The following is a 21,568-nucleotide window of genomic DNA, read 5'->3' as shown; positions in this document are numbered from 1 at the left end:
CACATCTTCCTCACTGGTTTACAGTGAGATGGAAAGACAGCTTCCTTCGTCCTCTCTCTCATTTCTCTAAGCTCCCCATTCTCACTCTCAAGTACACACCTCCTCCAACTTGCAGGCATAAATATGGGTGAACTCTCTAGGGACTAATTGAAAGCCCTGAGAGCAGTGGGTGTTGTGACATCACTAGAGACATCACAGGGGATGCCCAGAGCTCTCCTGGATTCACTAGACTGTTCAGACAAGGGATTGTTTATGTCATGGGGAACAGGCTTTTTCTTCCTGTTAATGCTGTTCCTCTACTGAACAGAAGCTGAGGTGCCCATCCTGGGAGACTCTCCTGGGACACAAATGTTGATCACCTCCCTTTCAAAAGCCAGAGGTCTCAGCCACTGAGATTTCTCAGTGTCAGAACAATGGGAAAGTGCTGTGCTTTATTTCCAAATGTGTTAGCTGTGGAGACCTGGGTCAGGATGGAGAGAAGAGCCAGTCCATCAAGTTGGTAGCAGAAGACTTGAGATGTCCACTTTCTTCCTAGGCTTTGGCCGCATGAACTTGTTAGAAGGCAGTTCCAGGGTCACCTTTAGCATGTGGAGATTCAGGACGGGAGGGACCTTCTCAGGACGGTCCTGCTTGGAGATGATGGCTGCGGACAGCGATCAGGAAAACAAGATTATTCTGTTTTGTTCTCTTCGGTCAGAGTGTCAGATCTGAGTAATCTTGTATATAGTATATAGTATATTGTATAGTATATATCTCTGTATTCCCTGCTCTGTAGTTCAGGCTGTGAGAGACCCATCTCACCAGACACTCCCCAACAGTTGTGTGTCCAAATTTGTCAACAAATGTCCAAATCCTCCATTTCCTAAACAGCTCTCTTCTGCCCCTTAGCCACTTCCAACCTATTCTATAACTGAATTAACCACAGTGTACCCCACCTGGCTGCCTCTAAGTGTGGTCTAAATGTCTAAAATCTAAAAATACCCCATTACTCCATGCAGATCCTATTTTCCAGGAGATGATTGTTTTCTGGAGAGAGATAAAGACCACCAAGCCTGACTATGGACAGTGATGTCTAGCCTGGTCTCTAGAGTCATTCTTTCCATGGGAAGGTTATAGCTGTAAAGCCCTCTGTGTCCATATAGTTACAAATTTCATATTCTCATGGAAAATACATTTTTGCCCCTCATGGTTAAAATTCTAATCACAATCTCAAAATTAATCATTTTAATATCAAGAATGGATTCTTCAGTAGACCCAGTCATAAATTTAATTTTATTGAGCAAACTTGATTATAAAGGAACCATGTCCAGACAAGCATCCTGACACACTTACATAAGATAGATGTATGATGTGATGGTGTTCTGTTTTCAGTGAGTGTGTATGTCTTCTCTAGACCTGCCCAAATGTTTTGGAATTGTGAATGAAAGACACACACACACACACACACACACACACACATACACTCGTAATTTTAATATGCATTAAAGAGTATATTGGGTGAATATTTTTAAACCTTTTGCATCTAACATACTGTTATGATTGAAGAGTTACATTGAATGTATTTCTAATAAAATTGAAGAAATATTTATAAAATGTGTTAAAATTGAAGATTTACATGGAAACTATTTCTGAAACTAAGAAATATAGAGAAAAAAGTGTTAAAAGATTAGAATGCATTGTTAAATAATGGTAAAATAGACAGCATAGAAAATATGTCTTTACTAATTGACTAGGACATAGAAATTTTTTCTGAATAATTAAAGATATTAATGGAAAATATTTCTGATAAAATTGAAGAAGCATAGAAAAGAGTGTTAACATTGAAAATTTTCATGGAAAATAATACAAATAAAATTGTAGACATAGAAAATATTCCTAAACTAATTCAAGAATTGAGTCAAAATATAGTCTGATAACGTTAAAGGTTTACATCGAATATATTTCTGAAAAAAATGAAGAAATATGTAAATATGTGTTCAAATTGAAGGTTTTCATGCATAATAATATTCTGATAAATACCCTTTATTTTGATAAAGGGTAGACATATTAAACAGTTCTAAAATAATTGAAGAAGGAAGCACAAACATTTTCTGATAAAATTCATTTACATAGAAAATATTATTGATAAAATTGAAAAACGGTATACAAAAATTAAATAAATACCAAGACAAAGTGTTAAAATTGAAAATTTTAATGAACAGTAATAATGGTAAAATGGTTAACATAGAAATATATATACTAAGTGAACAAGAACATAGAAAATTTTCGGATTAAAATTTAATGTGGTGATGGAAAATATTTCTGATAAAAATAAAACTATATTAAAAAGTTAAAATAGAATTCAAGGAAATAATACAATTAAATGGTAGACATAGAAATCATCTAAACTAGTTAAAGAGTTAAGTAGATACATTTTCTGATTAAAAAAATGAAGATTTTGATGGAAAATTTTGTCATGTTTTTGAAGAAATATATATAGAAAAGTGGTAAAATTGAATATTTTCATAGAAAATAATTCAGATAAAGTTGTAGACATAAAAAACATCTAAAATATTGTAAAAGATAGTAGAAACATTTTCTGATAGAATTGAAAATGTTCTTAGACAATATTTCTAATAAAATTAAAGAAATACATTGAAAGTGTTAAAATCGAAGAGTTTGTTAGAAAATAATAATGGTAAAAATGTAAACATAGGACATTTACTTTTACTAAATGTCCAAGGACACAGGAAAACATGGTGATAAAACTGAAAGTTTTGATGTAAATTATTTCTGATAAAAATAAAGAAGTATAGAAAAGTGTTAAAATTAAGGATTAACATGGAAATATTATTGATAAAATTGAAGAAAGTTATATAGAAAATATGTCAAAATTGAAGAATATGCTGAAAAAAAAGAATGGTTAAATATACCTATACTAATATACTAATACTAATATAATAAATTATTATATTAATTTACTACAAAAATAAAATATACCTGTACTAATTGTTGAAGAACATGGAATACTTTTCTGGTAAAATTTAAAATTTTTAAATTTTTTATTTGGCATATTTTTATTTACATTTCAAATGTTGTCCACTTTCCTGGTTCACCCCTCCCCCAAAAATCCCATGAGCCATTTCTCCTTCCCCAATCAACCCTCCCCCGCTTCCCTGGCCTTTCATTTCTCTACACTAAGGCATCAAGTCTTTCCAGGACCGGGGGCCTCTCCCCCATATGGTATCTAACAAGTTCATCCTCTGTTGCTGATGCGTCTGGGGCCATGGGTAACTAACTCCCTGTGCACTCTTTGGTTGATGGTTTCGTCCCTGGGAGCTCTGGGGGGTACTGGGTGAGTCATATTGTTGTTCCTCCTGTGGCGCTGCAAACCCCTTCTGCTCCTTGGGTCCTTTCTCTAGCTCCCCCATTGGGGACCCTGTGCTCAGTGCAATGGCTGGCTGAGAGTGTCCCCCTCTGTGTTTGTCATGCACTAGCAGAGCCTTCCAGGTGACAGCTGTATCCGGTTCCTGTCACCCAGCACTTGTGGGCATCCACAATAGTGTCTGGGTTGTGTAACTGTATATGGGATGCATCCCTGGGCGGGGCAGTCTCTGGATGGTCTTTCCCTCAGACTCTGCTCAAACTTTTGTCCCTGTATCTCATTCTGTGGGTATTTTTTTCCCTTTCAAAAAAGGACCCAAGGATCCATACTTTCTTCTTCCTATGTCTTGAGCATCATTTGTTATGTAAATTGTGTCTTGGGTATTCCACGTGTCTACGCTTTTTTATCAAAATCTTCAATTTGATCAATTTTTTCTATGTCCTTAGACAAATTGTATAGGTATATTTTCTATGTAAACTCTTTTACCATTTTGATTTTCCAACTAATTCTTCAATTTTAACTCTTATATTTTTATGTACACAATTTCATCTGAATTGTTTGCCATGAAAAATTTCAATTTAACAATTTTTCTCTATATATCTTCAAAATTTATCAGAAATATTTTCCATGAGAATCATCACTTTTATCAGAAATCTTTTGTATGTGCTTGATCATTTAGTAAAATACATTTTCTGTTTATCTTTTTACCATTATTATTTTCCAATAAATTCTTCAATTTTAACACTTTATTTTTCAATTTATTCCTAAAGTTTGCCTGAGCACAAATTTTAGATATGTTTTCTTTGTCATTCTTTTAATGTGTTTTAATTTCAATGACAAATCTCAATTTGAAATATTTTTCTATATATTTCTTCGATTTTATCAGAAATATTTTCCATGAAATCTATCAATTTGATGAGAATTTTTCAATATGGCTTGTCAGATTTGATGTGTTATCTATGTGTATAATTTCATGTGTATTATTTTCATCAAATTCTTCAATTTTAACACATATATTTATATATTTCTCCAATTTCATTGAAAAGGCTTTCTATGAAAGGTTTTTTTTCAGAAAATTTTCTACTTACTCTTTCAATTTGTAAAGGTTTTCAATGCATACTATTTGACAAGTGTCAATTTCCATCAAAATATTCAATTTTAACATTTCTTTCTATATATTTCTTCAATTTTATCACATATTTTCAATGATATCTCCCATTTTATCTCAAAATTGTTCTACTAGCTTTGTCAGTTTGCATTAATACAGACTCTATTATGGGAAATTATTTTCCATCCAATATTTGAATTTCAAACTTTTTTCTATATATTTCTTTCATTTTTTTCAAAAATGTTTTTCCATGTAAATTTTCTATTTATTCAAAATTTTCAGTGTGAGTATTCATTTAGTTTAGGAATGTTTTCTACTTACATCTCCTTTAATTTGGATTCCAAGTTTCAATATTAACCCATTTTTCTATATATTTGTTCAATTTTATCAAAACAATTTTCCATGAAAATCTTCAATTTCATCTGATTATTTTACTACATGTAGTGTCAATTTGTTTTGATATACTAACTATGTATACACCTTAATTTACATTATTTTTATCGAATTCTTCACTGTAAAATTTTTTCTTATATATTTCTTAAATTGTATCAGATATTTTTCCATGAAATCTTTGATTCAATCAGAAAAGTTGTCTACATTGCTTGTCAGTCATTATAGATACATTTTCTCTTAGTACTATTTTATCTATATTATTTTCTATCCTATTCTCAGTTTGACATATCTTTCTTTATATTTCTTCCATTCTTTTGAAATCACTCCCACAAACATCTGGAATTCTATCAGAAAAGTTCTCTACATCTTTTGTCAGTTAGTATTCATGAATTTATTACTACTATCATTTTGACTATATCATTTCCCTTTGAATTCATCAATTTTAACCCTTTTTCTATATATTTCTTCAATTTATCAGAAAGTATAATATTTATAATTCCTATTAATTATTTTAAAAATGTTTTCCATGTCAGCTATTTAACTGTAATATTTTCCATCCACAGCTGCTGCTGACCATGTTTGGGGAATTAGACAACAAATTGTCAGTTTTCTATAGCAAAAATGGAGTGGGTGAGTGTGTAGGTGGAGGAGTACCCATGGGAAGGTAGGAGGGAGTGAAATGGGTGCTTCCTGATTGGTAACCTAGAAGGGGAATAATATGTCAAATGTAAACAAACAGAATAATCAATCAAAATGAAAGAATAAATGAAACAGACCTTTTTAAATTTAATAATAGGGTTACTGCTACTTATTGAAACTAGTCAAGAGTTCTCTGTCCCTCCTGTCAGATGAGGATGTAGCTGAGTACATATTATTTCTAAATAATATATGGGTGCACCATTTCCTGTTACCAACTACTGGGAAGCCATGTTCAAGTGTGCCTACTACAGAAAATTTCACTTCACTGTTACATGACTCACTGTGCCTTTCCCAGGACCACATCTTCATTTCTGGTTTACAGTGAGATGGAAAGCCAGCTTCCTTTGTCCTCTCTCTCATTTCTCTAAGCTCACCATTCTCACTCTCAAGCACACACCTCCTCCATCTTGCAGACATAAATATGGGTGAACTCTCTAGGGACTAATTGAAAGCCCTGAGAGCAGTGGGTGCTGTGACATCACTGGTGACATCACAGGGGATGACCAGAACTCTCCAGGATTCACTAGACTGTTCAGACAAGGGATTGTGTATGTCATGGGGGACAGGCTTTGCCTTCCTGTTAATGCTCTTCCTCTACTGAACAGAAGCTGAGGTGCCCATCCCGGGAGACTCTCCTGGGACACAAATGTTGATCACCTCCCTTTCAAAAGCCAGAGGTCTCAGCCACTGAGATTTGTCAGTGTCAGAACAATGGGAAAGTGCTGTGCTTTATTTCCAAATGTGTTAGCTGTGGAGACCTGGGTCAGGATGGAGAGAAGAACCAGCCCATCAAGTTGGTAGCAGAAGACTTGAGATGTCCACTTTCTTCCTAGGCTTTGGCCGCATGAACTTGTTAGAAGGCAGTTCCAGCGTCACCTTTAGCATGTGGAGATTCAGGACGGGAGGGACCTTCTCAGGACGTTCTTGCTTGGAGATGATGCCTGTGGACAGGGATCAGGAAAACAAGATGACTCAGATCTGACACTGTGACTGAGTGATGAAAACAAAGGGTATAGTGCATTCTTTGTATTCCATGCTCTGTCAGTCAGGTTGTGAGAGACCCACCTACACAGACACTCCCCAACAGTTGTGTGTCCAAATTTGTCAACAAATGTCCAAATTCTCCATTTCCTAAACAGCTCTCATCTGTCCCTCAACCACTTCCAACCTATTCTATTACTGATTTAACCATAGTATGCCACACCCGACTGCCTCCAAGTGTGGTCTAAATGCCTCAAATCTAACAACACCCCACTACTCTATACAGATCAAATCCCAGCAACTACATGGTGGCTCACAACCATCTAAAATGAGATCTGACGACTTCTGAAATTTCTTAAGACATCTACAGGATATTTACATACAATAAATAAATAAATAAATCTTTTAAAAAAGAAAACTTAAAGGATGGTCTTATTGCGAAGAATTCAATTATTGTCCAAAAATGTTTTAGATATCTTAGAGGTTTTGTCCCCATACGAAATTAAGTACTGTCCTTGAAGTATCTGCCAAAAAATTAAGATGAAAATGTGAGGGGACTTGTATTAAATCTGATGATTGCTTTTAGCTTGTTGTCCTCATGTTATGTTAAGTTTACATATTCTTGAACATGGGAGATCTTTCAGTCTTATTTATTTATTTATTTATTTATTTATTTTCATTTTTATTACGTTCATTTTTTCAGACCAGTTCTTAGCTCTCTCCTGGCACACCATCCAAGAATGACCCATCCCATTCCTCTTACCCCCTGTCTCCAATACCATGTCTCAATCCTCCAACACAGCTCAAAGTACTAGAAAAAGGTCATCAATAAAATCATTAAAAAATTTTTTTTCTCCACCTTAAAAAGATGCTGGCCATAAATATACAAGAAGTCTATAAATCTCCAAACAATTTAGGCAAAAAAATAAAATTTTCTTGTCATACAATATTCAAAACACGAAATGTGAGAGCCGATCCTGTGCCACAGTTCTCCATACCGAAATACTGCAGTGAGAGAGCGGGTATCCCAGGAGTGCTGACAAGCCTCTGAGTAGAGGTAAGAATACCACTTCTGCTCAAAGGGACCCCGACAGAGCACTCAGTTGGAAAGAACTGAGTAGCTGCCTGGGCCATGATCCTTTTATTCTCTGCCTGCACCCAGAGCTGATCCCCTGCCTCAGTGCTCCACATTCAAATTCTGTGTGGAGAGAGTTGATCTCCCAGAAATTCCATCACACCTGTAAGCTCCACTTCTGCTCAAATCCCCGGACCATGAGTGAGCCACACAGAGCCATCAGAACCCAGGAAGCAAGGGACAGCTGGGGACAGAATCCTTCTGGATTCTGTCTGCACCTTGGAGGTAGCTGATTATGTGCCAATTATTTCCATACAAAAATTTCTCCTGGAGAGAACTGTTCTCTCAGGAGTACTGACACACAGACTCACAGGAGAGACAAGCCTCAATCAGAGACAGATCAGCTAAGATCAGAGATAACCAGAGAACAGGACACAAGGGCAGAGATCATAAGCAACAGAACCCATGGCAAATTGGTATCATCAACATCTAGTTCTCCCACCAGAGCAAGCCCTGGATGCCCCAACACACAAGAAAAGGAAGCCTCTGATTTAAAATCATATCTCATGATGACGATAGGGGACTTTAAGAAGAGCATAAATAACTCTATTAAAGAAATACAGAACACAGGAAAACATCCAGTACCCCTTAATGAGGGCACACAAAAATCCCTTAATGGTTTTCAGAAAAAGGCAAATAAAAAGGGGAAGGAATTGAACAAAACCTTCTGGGATCTAAAAATGGAAATAGATACAATAAAGAATTCATAAAGGGAGAAAACCCTGGAGATAGAATACCTAGGAAAGTGATCGGTAGTCATAGATGCAAACATCAATAAAATGCAAGAAAGAGAAGAAAGAATCTCGGGTGTAGAAGATGCTGTAGAAAATACTGACTGAAAAGTCAAAGAAAATGTAAATGCAAAAATTTCTTAACCTAAAATATCCAGGAGATCCAGGACAAAATGAGAAGGCCAAATCTAAGGTAATAGGTAGAGATAAGAGCAAAAATTCCCAACCTAAAGGGCCAGTAAATATCTTCAACAAAATTACAGAGGAAAACTCCCCTAACCTTAAGAAAGAGATGCCCATGAATATACCAGACGACTAAAGAACTCCAAATAGAGTGGAGTAGAAAAGAAATTTCTGTTCTCACATAATCTATGCACCAAATGCACAATTTAAAGAAAGAATATTTAAAGCAGTAAGGGAAAATGGTCAAGTAACATATAAAGGCAGGTCTATCAGAATTTCACCAGACTTCATATCAGAAAATATGGAAGCCAGAAGATCATGGGCAGGTGTCATAAAGACCCTAAGAGACCCCAAATGCCAGCCCAGGCTACTATACCCAGCAAAACTCAATGTTAACATAAATGGAGAAACAACATATTCCATGACAAAAACAAATGTACACAATATACTTCCACAAATTCAGTCCTAAAATGTATAATAAATGGAAAATGCCAACACAAGGAGGGAAACTCCACCCTAGAAAAAGCAATAAAGTAGTCTTTCAAAAAGCCCAAATAAGATAACCATGCAAACATAAAAATAACAGGAAGCAGAAATCACTATTCCTTAATAACTATTAATATCAATGGCCGATAAAAAGACAGACTAATGGACTGGATATGCAAACATTTTGCTGCATACTGGAAACATACCTCAATGACAAAGACAGACACTACCTTAGAGTAAAAGGTTGAGCCCAGTGCCCTTTGACTTTATAGTGTGCACATTGATCTTTTTCCAAGTGTCGTTTATCTCTTGTGGGCCTCCTTGTCCCCTGCGATTTTCTGTCTCCCAGGTCCCCTGACTGCCAAATCCTGTCTCTTTTATCTCTGTCTACAACCGTGGCCAGTATTCTAGTCAAAGTCTTTTCTTGCTTTGTCTTTTCGCCTCGCCCTCTTTTCTCTTTCTCATTTCTCTTCCTCTGTCTCCCTCTTGTGGTACACTTTCTCAGCCTCTCTAACCACATCCCTTACAGTACAATCTTGCAATCCCTCAAACCGCTGCAATTTCTTTCTGATGTCAGGAGCTGACTGCCCAATAAAGGCAATAATCACAGAGGCTCGCTGCCCTACAGACATGGGGTCACAAGAGGTGTAACTTCTGTAAGCCTCCATGAGCCTCTCCAGAAAGACTGAAGGGGTTCAGTCAGCACCTGCGTGACCTCTCTCACCTTAGCCAGATTTGGGGGCCTTTGTGTGACACCCCTGAGACCCGCCTCTAGAGCCTGATGGTAATTGGACAGCTGTTCCCTACCTTGTGCCATGTTATAGTCCCATTGAGGACGCATCAAGGTGAATCCTTCATCTATCCCAGCCGGAGTCTGAATAGGACATCCGGCATTGTCCCGGGCATTCTTCTAGAGCTTCGAGGAGAATTCTTTCTTTCTCCTCGGTGGTGAACAAGGTTTGTAAACGTTGTTGGCAGTCATCCCAGGTAGGCTGATGCGAAAACATCAGGGACTCTATTAGACCTGTAAGCCCTGCAGGGTTTTCTGAAAAGGGAGGGGGATTAACTTTCCAGTTATAAAAATCAGAGGAAGAGAAAGGCCAGTACTGAAAAAGTTGTCAACCATCCTAAGGGGAAGCGCTACACCCAGGGACACTACAGTGGAGTTGGCCAGTCCTTTGGAGGTGGCTCCCAATCGACTCCTGGTCCGTGCAGCAGGACCCCATCCTCCGGCCCCAGGGACTGGAGCTAGAAGGGGGGCCAGCGGATCTGAGGTTTGGGGTGCTGGTAGTGGGCCTGCAAGGTAAAGTGGGGGTGGGGGAGCAGGCCACTCAGGGGGTTCTTCTACTTCAGGGTAGATCTTAGGAACAGGTGCTAGTGGAGTGCTGCGCTTGCCCCCCTCCTTAGGCTTCAGTTTCATTTTCTTATCTGCAGCATCTCCTCTGGCAGCCAGGATCCTGGAGCCGGAACAACGGGGTGAGAAGAATGGTTGGGCCCACTGAGGTGGGGATCGCGCCAAGTCCTCCCATACCGTGATGTACGGCTGTTGGTCTGGATGTGATCCCGGTCCTTCGTGAAAAACAAGGGTCTTCACGGCCCTAATGGTAGGCAAACCAAAAGTTCCTATGTGCGGCCATCCTACCCCAAAATCAGGCCATTCCGAGGCACAAAAGGTCAGCCACTGCTTTTTCTTAATTTCTACTGATAAATTCTGTCCTCTTGCCCTAATTTCCATCCAATGATCCTCAGTCAAAGACAAAGGGGTTGTCACTGTCTGCCCCATGACAAATACAAAAAACAAAAGGTACAAGAGCAAAACACAAACAATAAACACTAGCATGTCCCAGCACACTCATCAGTGTCTGGACTTAAACAGCCAAACACAACTTCTAACAGTGTGGGATTCTGCTTCCACTCCCTTCTTCCTAGAAGAAGCCCTCTGTCTCCTTCGCTCCTGAAAACCACGGTCAGGTCCCCCTGACTGTCCCTCACCCTTGGAGAGTCCTCCAAGGTTGCAGCCTCCGGGACTCTAGGATGTCTCCCTCTGCAGCAACTGGGTCCTTACAGCCCGCAGCGGCAGCTGCAAACAAACTGTGGAGTGGAATTCTGCTTCCACTCCTATCTGTTAACAAACTGAAACCAAAACACATACACAGAGGTGCTGCACTCAGACACTCAGGACATTTAGAACAAAAACATTGCCAGCACACACACACACACACACACACACACACACACACACACACAAGCATACCTACAAGGGGGTCTTCGAGGTTCCTGGGTGCCACCTATATCCCTGTACGGGCCACCAAATGTAGGACCTCCTTTTTAGGGAGTCCCCCACTCCGTTCTTGGGATAGCATACACCCAAGGAACCATGAGAGACCAACTTGATGGAAACACACGAGGCAGTTTATTATCAGAGCTCTGGGCTGACATGTATCTCACACAGGAGACAGAGGAGTCGACCCTGAGGCTCAAAAGTTAGGGGTTTATATAGAAAAAGTCAAGGGGTTTTGGAGCGGTTACACAAGATTTGCTGATCCAAATATTGACGGGGGATTATGGCGCTCGGAGGCCATCAGCAATGTAAGAGGGCGATTTATTTTGTTAGCAGGAGGTCACTTCGACGTTAGTAAACTGCATCCAAGAGACAGGAGACAGGAGACTCCAGTCCAGATGGTGTATGACCCATAGGAGTTTTCCCAGGCACGCCCCTTATCTTTTATGGCTGGTCTGTTTGTGGAATGACTCAATCACAACCTTGCTTCAAGCTTGTCCGGCGTGCCCGGGCTCTAAGTCTGCCTGCTGCCTCAACTATGGATTCTGAGAAATCCTAGCTCCTGTCAATGTCTACCATTTATCTGTATTATTTTTCAATTAAAACCTTCACTATTTCAAGTTCTACTTAATTTTTTCACAAATATTTTCAGTAAATGTTTCTACTTACTTTTTCAATTAATTTAGAAATGTTTTATATGTCTAATATTTTATCTGTATTATCTTTTCTGATATCTTAAATTATAATACATTTCCTGTATATTACTTCAATTGTATTAGAAATATTTTCCATCAAAATCTTCAATTTTATTAAAATTGTTTCTAGGTTCTTGGACAATGTTCTAGGTATATTTTCTATGTTTACTGTTTTACTATTATTATTTTCCAACTAATTCTTCAATTTTAGCACATATCTATATATATATTTCTTCAATATTACTTGAATATTAGTTAAGAGAAACTTTAATTTTATCAGAATATATTTCTATTTATTTTTTTAATTATTTAGAGATGTTTTTCTGTACACAATATTATCTGAATAATTTCCCATGAAAAATCTTTAATTTAAAACTACTTTTCTATACACTGCTTCAATTTTATCAGAAATATTTTCCATGAAAATCATCAATTTAATAAGAAAATGTTTGTAAGTGCTTCATTTAGTAAAGATGATTTATCTTTTACCATTATTATTTTCCAACAGATTCTTCAATTTTAACACTTATTTTTCAATTTTTTCCAAAAATTGAGTGTGCCTACACATTTAGTTTTCTTTGTCAACTTTTTATGTGTATTTGTTTTCAATGCCAAATCTTAATTTTAAATAAATTTTCTGTATATTTCTTCAATTTTATAAGAAGTATTTTCCATGAAAGCCAACAATTTGATTAGAATTTTTTAACATGGTTTGTCAGTCAGTTTTGATGTATTATCTATGTGTACACTTTCATGTGTATTATTTTACATCAAATTCTTCAATTTTAATACACATATTTATATATTTCTTCAAATTCAGTGAAATTGTCACATTGGCATCACTGTCAGTCACTCAGAGACTGCTGGCCCTGCCCCTGATGTCACGCCAACCCCGCCCCTCGCCCATGTATCTCAGCCCCGGGCGGGAGCCATGTTGGATTCCCTGACTGTCACCCAGCAACCACTGGCCACGCCCCCTGACGTAACCCGAGCCTTGCCCCTGGTCCATGACCATGCACCTCAGCCCCTGGCGGGCGCCATGTTGGCGTCCCTGTCTGTCACCTGGCAACCGCTGGCACCACCCCTGACGTCACTGCAGCGCCCGCCCTGCATCCAGCCTCCTGGAAGCTGGATTTCCTTAAAACGTGCTTTTCTGAAAAATTTTGACGAGAGAAAAGTCTCCTGTGGGTTCTCTTTTGAGGCTACACGTTTAGACGTACACGCCACACCAAAACTTTTCGAGTTACAATTTGTTGTTTAGGAGATAAAAGCTAATTTTGTAGGATGCTTTATTTCTTCTCGTAAAGTGTTTCCAATACGTATGTATTTGTCTTTACTCTGCAACACTGTATTTCCTTATAACGTGGTATTCTTACATATTCTTTCGAGAGAAAACTCTCCTGTGCCTTCTCTTTTGAGGCTACATGCTTAGACATACAGGCAAAACCCAAGCATTTCGTGTTACAACGTGTTGATAAGGAAAAATAAGATAATTTTGCACGATGCGGGATATCCTTAAAACGTGGTTTTCTGAAAAAGTTTGACGAAAGAAAATTCTGCTGTTGGTTCTCTTTTGAGGCTACACATTTAGACGTACACGCCACACCAAAACCTTACGAGTTGCAACGTGTTGTTTAGGAGATACAAGCTAATTTTGTATGATGCTTTATTTCTTCTCGTAAAGTGTTTCCAATACGTACGTATTTGTCTTTACTCTGCAACATTGTATTTTCTTATAACGTGGTATTCTTACATATTCTTTCGAGAGAAAACTCTCCTGTGCCTTCTCTTTTGAGGGTACACGCTTAGGCATACAGGCAAAACCAAAGCATTTCGTGTTACAACATGTTGATTAGGAAAAATAAGATAATTTCTCACGATGCGGGATTTCCATAAAACGTGGTTTTCTGACAAATTTTGACGGAAGAAAATTCTCCTGTTGGTTCTCTTTTGAGGCTACACGTTTAGACGTACACGACACACCAAATCTTTTCGAGTTACAACGTGTTGTATAGGAGATACAAGCTAATTTTGTTAGAAGAGTTATTTCTTCTCGTAAAGTGTTTCCAATACGTATGTATTTGTCTTTACTCTGCAACACTGTATTTCCTTATAACGTGGTATTCTTACATATTCTTTCGAGAGAAAACTCCCCTGTACCTTCTATTTTGAGGCTACATGCTTAGACATACACGCAACACCGAAGCTTTTCGAGTTACAACGTGTAGTTTAGGAGATACAAGCTAATTTTGTATGATGCGTTATTTCTTCTCATAAAGTGTTTCCAATACGTACGTTTTTGTCTTTACTCTGCAACACTGTATTTCCTTATAAGGTGGTATTCTTAGATATTCTTTCGATAGAAAACTCTCTTGTGCATTCTCTTTTGAGGCTACAAACTTAGTCATACACGCAACACCAAAGCATTTAGTGTTACAACATGTTGATTAGGAAAAAAAAAAGATACTTTCCTTAAAACGTGGTTTTCTGAAAAATTTTGACGAAAGAAAATTCTCCTGTGGGTTCTGTTTTGAGGCTACACGTGTACACGTACACGCCCCACCAAATCCTTTCGAGTTACAACGTGATGTTTAGGAGATACAAGCTAATTTTGTATGATACGTTATTTCTTTTCGTAAAGTGTTTCCAATAGAGTACGTATTTGTCTTTGCTCTGAGACACTGTGTTTCCTAATAAAGTGGTATTCTTACATATTCTTTCCATAGAAAACTCACCTGTGCGTTCTCCTTTGAGGCTACACGCTTTGACATACATGCAACACCAAAGCTTTTCGCATTACAACGTGTTGATTAGGAAAAACAAGATAATTTCGCAGGATGCGGGATTTCCTTAAAACGTGGTTTTCTGACAATTTTGACGAAAGAAAATTCTCCTGTGGGTTCTCTTTATAGGCTACACGTTTAGATGTACACGCCACACCAAATCTTTTTGAGTTACAACGTGTTGTTTAGGAGATACAAGCTAATTTTGTTTTTCTCGTCAAAATTTGTCAGAAAACCACGTTTTAAGGAAATCCCGCATCGTTCGTAATTAACTTTTTTTTTTCCTAAACAACACGTTTTAACAGGAAAAGCTTTGCTGTTGCGAGTATATCTAAGCATGTAGCCTCAAAAGAGATCGCACATGAGAGTTTGCTCTCGAAAGAATATGTAAGAATACCACGTTATAAGGAAATACATTGTTGCAGAGTAAAGACAAATACATACGTATTGGAAACACTTTACAAGAAGAAATAACGCCTCGTACAAAATTAGCTTGTATCGCCTAAACAACACTTTGTAACTCGAAAACATTTGGTGTGGCATGTACGTCTAAACGTGTAGCCTCAAAAGAGAACCAACAGGAGAATTTTCTGTCGTCCAAATTTGTCAGAAAACAACGTTTTAAGGAAATCCCGCATCGTGCGAAATTATCTTGTTTTTCCTAAACAAAGTGTTATAACTCGAAAAGCTTTTGTGTTGCGTGTATGTCTAAGCATGTAGCCTCAAAAGAGAAGGCACAGGAGAGTTTTCTCTTGAAAGAATATGTAACAATACCACGTTATAAGGATATACAGTATTGCAGAGTAAAGACAAATATGTATTGGAAACACTTTACTAGAAGAAATAACGCATCTTACAAAATTAGCTTGCATCTCCTAAACAACACGTTGTAACTCGAAAAGATTTGGTGTGGCCTGTACGTTTAAATATGTAGCCTCAAAGGAGAAATCACAGGAGAATTTTCTTTCATCAAAATTTGTCAGAAAACCACGTTTTAAGGAAATCCCAAATCGTGCGAAATTATCTTGTTTTTCCTAAACAACACATCGTATCTCGAAAAGCTTTGGTGTTGCGTGTATGTCTAAGCGTGTAGCCTCAAAACAGAAGGCGCAGGAGAGTTTTCTCTCGAAAGAATATGTAAGAATACCACATTATAAGGAAATACAGTGTTGCAGAGTAAAGACAAACATGTACGTATTGGAAAGACTTTACAAGAAGAAATAACGCATCATAAAAATTAGCTTGTATCTCTTAAACTACACGTTGTAACTTGAAAAGATTTGGTGTAGCTTGTATGTCTAAACGTGTAGCCTCAAAAGAGAACCCACAGGAGAATTTTCTTTCGTCAATTTTTTTTCAGAAAACCACGTTTTAAGGAAATCCCGCAACATGCGAAATTATCTTGTTTTTCCTAAACAACACGTTGTAACTCGAAAAGCTTTGGTGTTCTGTCTATGTCTAAGCGTGCAGCCTCAAAAGAGAAGTCACAGGAGAGTTTTCTCTCGAAAGAATATGTAATAATACCACGTTATATGGAAATACAGTGTTGCAGAGTAAAGACATATAGGTACATGTTGGAAACACTTTATGAGAAGAAATAACGCATCGTAAAAAATTAGCTTGTATCTCCTAAACAACACGTTGTAACTCGAAAAGCTTTGGTGTTGCGTGTATATTTAAGCATGTAGCTTCAAAAGAGAACACACAGGAGAGTTTTCTCTCGAAAGAATATGTAAGAATACCACATTATTATTAAATACAGTGCTGCAGAGTAAAGACAAATATGTATATATTGGAAACACTTTACGAGAAGAAATAACGCATCGTACAAAATTAGCTTGTAACTCCTAAACAACACGTTGTACTCGAAAATATTTGGTGTGGCATGTACGTCTAAACGTGTAGCCTCAAAAGAGAACACACAGGAGAAATTTCTTTCGTCAAAATTTGTCACAAAACAAAGTTTTGATGAAATCCCGCATCGTGAGAAATTATCTTGTTTTTCCTAATCAACAAGTTGTAACTCGAAAAGCTTTGGTGTTGCGTGTATGTCTAAGCGTGTAGCCTCAAAAGAGAAGGCACAGGAAAGTTTTCTCTTGAAAGAATACGTAAGAATACCACGTTATAAGGAAATACAGTGTTGCAGATTAAAGACAAATACGTACCTATTGGAAACACTTAAACTTTACGAGAATAAAAAATGCATCGTAAAAAATTAGCTTGTATCTCATAAACAACACGTTGTAACTCGAAAAGATTTGGTGTGGCGTGTACGTCTAAACGTGTAGCCTCAAAAGAGAACCCACAGGAGAATTTTCTTTCGTCAAAATTTGTCAGAAAACCACGTTATAAGGAAATCCCGCATTGTGCGAAATTATCTTGTTTTTCCTAAACAACACATTGTAACTCGAAAATCTTTGGTGTTGCGTGTATGTCTAAGCGTGTAGCCTCAAAAGAGAAGGCACAGGAGAGTCTTCTCTCGAAAGAATATGTAAGAATACCACGTTATAAGGAAATACAGTGTTGCAGAGTAAAGACAAATACTTACGTATTGGAAACACTTTAAGAGAAGAAATAACGCATCTTAAAAAATTAGGTGATATCTCCTAAACAACACGTTGTAACTCAAAAAGATTTCGTGTGGCATGTACGTCTAAACGTGTAGCCTTCAAAAGAGAACCCAAGGAGAATTTTCTTTTGTCAAAATTTGTCTGAAAACCACGTTTTAAGGAAATCCAGCTTCGCGCGAAATTATCTTGTTTTTCCTAAACAACACGTTGTAACCCGAAACGCTTTGGTGTTGCGTGTATGTCTAAGCGTGTAGCTTCAAAAGAGAAGGCACAGGAGAGTTTTCTCTCAAAAGAATATGTAAGAATACCACGTTATAAGGAAATACAGTGTTACAGAGTAAAGAGAAGTACGTATGTACTGGAAACACTTTACGAGAAGAAATAACGCATCTTACAAAATTAGGTTGTATCTCCTAAACAACACGTTGTAACTCGAAAAGATTTGGTGTGGCGTGTATGTCTAAACGTGTAGCCTCAAAAGAGAGCCCACAGGAGAATTTTCTTTTGTCAATATTTGTCAGAAAACCACGTTTTAAGGAAATCCCGCATCGGGCGAAATTATCTTGTTTTTCCTAAACAACATGTTGTAACTCGAAAAGCTTTCGTCTTGCGTGTATGTCTAAGAGTGTAGCCTCAAAAGAGAAGGCACAGGAGAGTTTTCTCTCAAAAGAATATGTAAGAATAACACGTTATAAGGAAATACAATGTTGTAGAGAAAAGACAAATACGTACATATTGGAAACACTTAAACTATACGAGAAGAAATAATGCATCGTACAAAATTAGTTTGTATCTCCTAAACAGCACGTTGTAACTCGAAAAGATTTGGTGTGGCGTGTACGTCTAAACGTGTAGCCTCAAAGAGAACGCACAGGAAAATTTTCATTCATCAAAATTTGTCAGAAACCACGTTTTAAAGAAATCCCGCATTGTGCGAAATTATCTTATTTTTCCTAAACAACATGTTATAAATCGAAAAGCTTTGGTGTTGCGTGTATGTCTAAGCATGTAGCCTCAAAAGAGAAGGCACAGGAGAGTTTTCTCGAAAGAATATGTAAGAATACCACGTTATAAGGAAATACTGTGTTGCAGAGTAAAGACAAATACGTACATATTGGAAACACTTTACAAGAAGAAATAACCCATCGTACAAAATTAGCTTGTATCTCCTAAACTACACGTTGTAACTCGAAAAGATTTGGTGTGGCGGGTACGTCTAAACGTGTAGCCTCAAATGAGAACCCACTGGAGAATTTTCGTTCTTCAAATTTTTTTTAGAAAACCACGTTTTAAGGAAATCACGCATCGTGTGAAATTATCTTGTTTTTCCTAAACAACAAATTTTAACTCGAAAAGCTTTGTTGTTGCGTGTATGTCTAAGCGAGTAGCATCAAAAAAGAAGAGGCACAGGAGAGTATTCTCTCGAAAGAATACATAAGAATACCACATTATAAGGAAATACAGTGTGGCAGAGTAAAGACAAATACATACATAGTGGAAACACTTTACAAGAAGAAATAACGCATCGTACAAAATTAGGTTGTATCTCTTAAACAGCACTTTGTAACTCGAAAAGATTTGGTGTGGCGTGTACATCTAAACGTGTAGCCTCAAAGGAGAACCCACAGGAGAATTTTCTTTCGTCAAAATTTGTCAGAAAACCACGTTTAAGGAAATCCCGCATCGTGTGAAATTATCTTGTTTTTCCTAAAGAACACGTTGTAACTCGAAAAGCTTTGGTGTTGCGTGTATGTCTAAGATTGTAGCCTCAAAAGAGAAGGCAAAGGAGAGTTTTCTCTCAAAAGAATATGTAAGAATACCACGTTATAAGGAAATACAGTGTTGCAAAGTAAAGACAAATACGTACATTTTGGAAACATTTTACGAGAAGAATTAACGCCTCGTTCAAAATTAGTTTGTATCTCCTAAACAACACGTTGTAACTCGAAAAGATTTGGAGTGGCTTGTACGTCTAAACGTGTAGCCTCAAAAGAGAACGCACAGGAGAATTTTCTTTCGTCAAAATTTGTCAGAAAACCACGTTTTAAGGAAATCCGGCATCGTGCGAATTTATCTTGTTTTTCCTAATCAACACGTTGTAACACAAAATGCTTTGGTTTTGCGTGTATGTCTAAGCGCGTAGCCTCAAAAGAAAAGGCACAGGAGAGTTTTCTCTCGAAAGAATATGTAGGAATACCACGTTATAAGGAAATATAGTGTTGCAGAGTAAAGACAAATACGTACCTATTGGAAACACTTAAAATTTACGAGAATAAAAAATGCATCGTAAAAAATTAGCTTGTATCTCATAAACAGCACATTGTAACTCGAAAAGATTTGGTGGGGCGTGTATGTCTAAACATGTAGCCTCAAAAGAGAACCCACAGGAGAATTTTCTTACATCAAAATTTGTCAGAAAACCAAGTTTTAAGGAAATCCCGCATCGTGCGAAATTATCTTGTTTTTCCTAAACAACATGTTGCAACTCAAAAGCTTTGGTGTTGCGTGTATGTCTAAGCGTGTAGCCTCAAAAGAGAAGGCACAGGAGAGTTTTCTCTCGAAAGAATATGTAAGAATACCACGTTATAAGGAAATACAGTTTTGCAGAATAAAGACAAATACGTACCTATTGGAAACACTTAAAGTTTATGAGAAGAAATAACAAATCTTAAAAAATTAGCTTGTATCTCCTAAACAACACATTGTAACTCGAAAAGACTTGGTGTGGCGTGTACATCTAAACGTGTAGCCTCAAAAGAGAACCTACAGGAGAATTTTCTTTCATCAAAATTTGTCAGAAAACCACGTTTTAAGGAAATCCCATATCGTGCGAAATTATCTTATTTTTCCTAAACAACATGTTGTAACATGAAAAGCATTGGTGTTGTGAGTATGTCTTAGCATGTAGCCTCAAAGGAGAACGCACAGGAGAGTTTTGTCTCGAAAAAATATGTAAGAATACCATGTTATAAGGAAATCGAATGTTGCAGAGTAAAGACAAATACATACTTATTGGAAACACGTTCCGAGAAGAAATAACGCATCGTAAAAATTAGCTTGTATCTCCTAAACAACACGTTGTAACTCGAAAAGATTTGGTGGAGCGTGTACGTCTAAACGTGTAGCCTCAAAAGAGAACCCACAGGATAATTTTCTTTCGTCAAAATTTGTCAGAAAGCCATGTTTTAAGGTAATCCCGCATCATGCGAAATTATCTTGTTTTTCCTAATCAACATGTTGTAACTCGAAAAGCTTTGGTGTTGTGTGTATGTCTAAGCGTGTAGCCTCAAAAGAGAAGGCACAGGAGAGTTTTCTCTCAAAGAATATGTAAGAATACCACGTTATAAAGAAATACAGTTTTGCAGAGTAAAGACAAATATGTATGCATTGGAGAAACTTTAGGAGTAGAAATAACGCATCGTACAAAATTAGCTTGTATCTCCTAAACAACACGTTGTAACTCGAAAATATTTGGTATGGCGTGTATGTCTAAACATGTAGCCTCAAAAGAGAACCCACAGTAGAATTTTCATTCGTCAAAATTTGTCAGAAAACCACGTTTTAAGGAAATCCTGCATCGTGACAAATTATCTTGTTTTGCCTAAACAACACGTTGTATATCGAAAAGCTTTGGTGTTGCGTGTATGTCTAACCGTGTAGCCTCAAAAGAGAAGGCACAGGAGAGTTTTCTCTCGAAAGAATATGTAAGAATACCACGTTATAAGGAAATACAGTGTTGCAGATAAAGACAAATACATACATATTGGAAACACTTAAACTTTACGAGAAGAAATAAGGCATCGTAAAAAATTAGCTTGTATCTCCTAAACAACACGTTGTAACTCGAAAAGACTTGGTGTGGCGTGTAAGTCTAAACGTGTAGCCTCAAAAGAGAACCCACAGGAGAATTTTCTTTGTCAAAATTTGTCAGAAAACCATGTTTTAAGGAAATCCTGCATCTTGCAAAATTATCTTTTTCCTAAACAACTCATCTTAACGCATAAAGCTTTGGTGTTGCGTGTATGTCTAAGCATGTAGCCTCAAAAGAGAAGGCACAGGAGAGTTTTCTCTCGAAACAATATGTAAGAATACCACGTTATAAGGAAATACAGTGTTGCAGAGTAAAGACAATTACGTACGTATTGGAAACACTTAAACA

The 21,568-nt window shown here is 37.3% G+C and overlaps 1 long non-coding RNA gene across 1 annotated transcript; it reads left to right on the top strand.

The window, feature by feature from the left end:
- Positions 1 to 220: 220 nt before the first annotated feature.
- On the top strand, positions 221 to 6,969 carry LOC127687723 (uncharacterized). The gene is made up of 2 exons (XR_007978501.1): positions 221 to 315; positions 6,178 to 6,969. It is a non-coding gene; the product is annotated as an uncharacterized LOC127687723 (long non-coding RNA).
- The last annotated feature ends 14,599 nt before the right edge of the window (positions 6,970 to 21,568 follow it).

The sequence above is a fragment of the Apodemus sylvaticus genome, chromosome 6 (genome assembly GCF_947179515.1).
Source record: "Apodemus sylvaticus chromosome 6, mApoSyl1.1, whole genome shotgun sequence".
Classification (NCBI taxonomy): domain Eukaryota; kingdom Metazoa; phylum Chordata; class Mammalia; order Rodentia; family Muridae; genus Apodemus; species Apodemus sylvaticus.
This window is presented reverse-complemented; position numbering and strand designations above follow the sequence as displayed.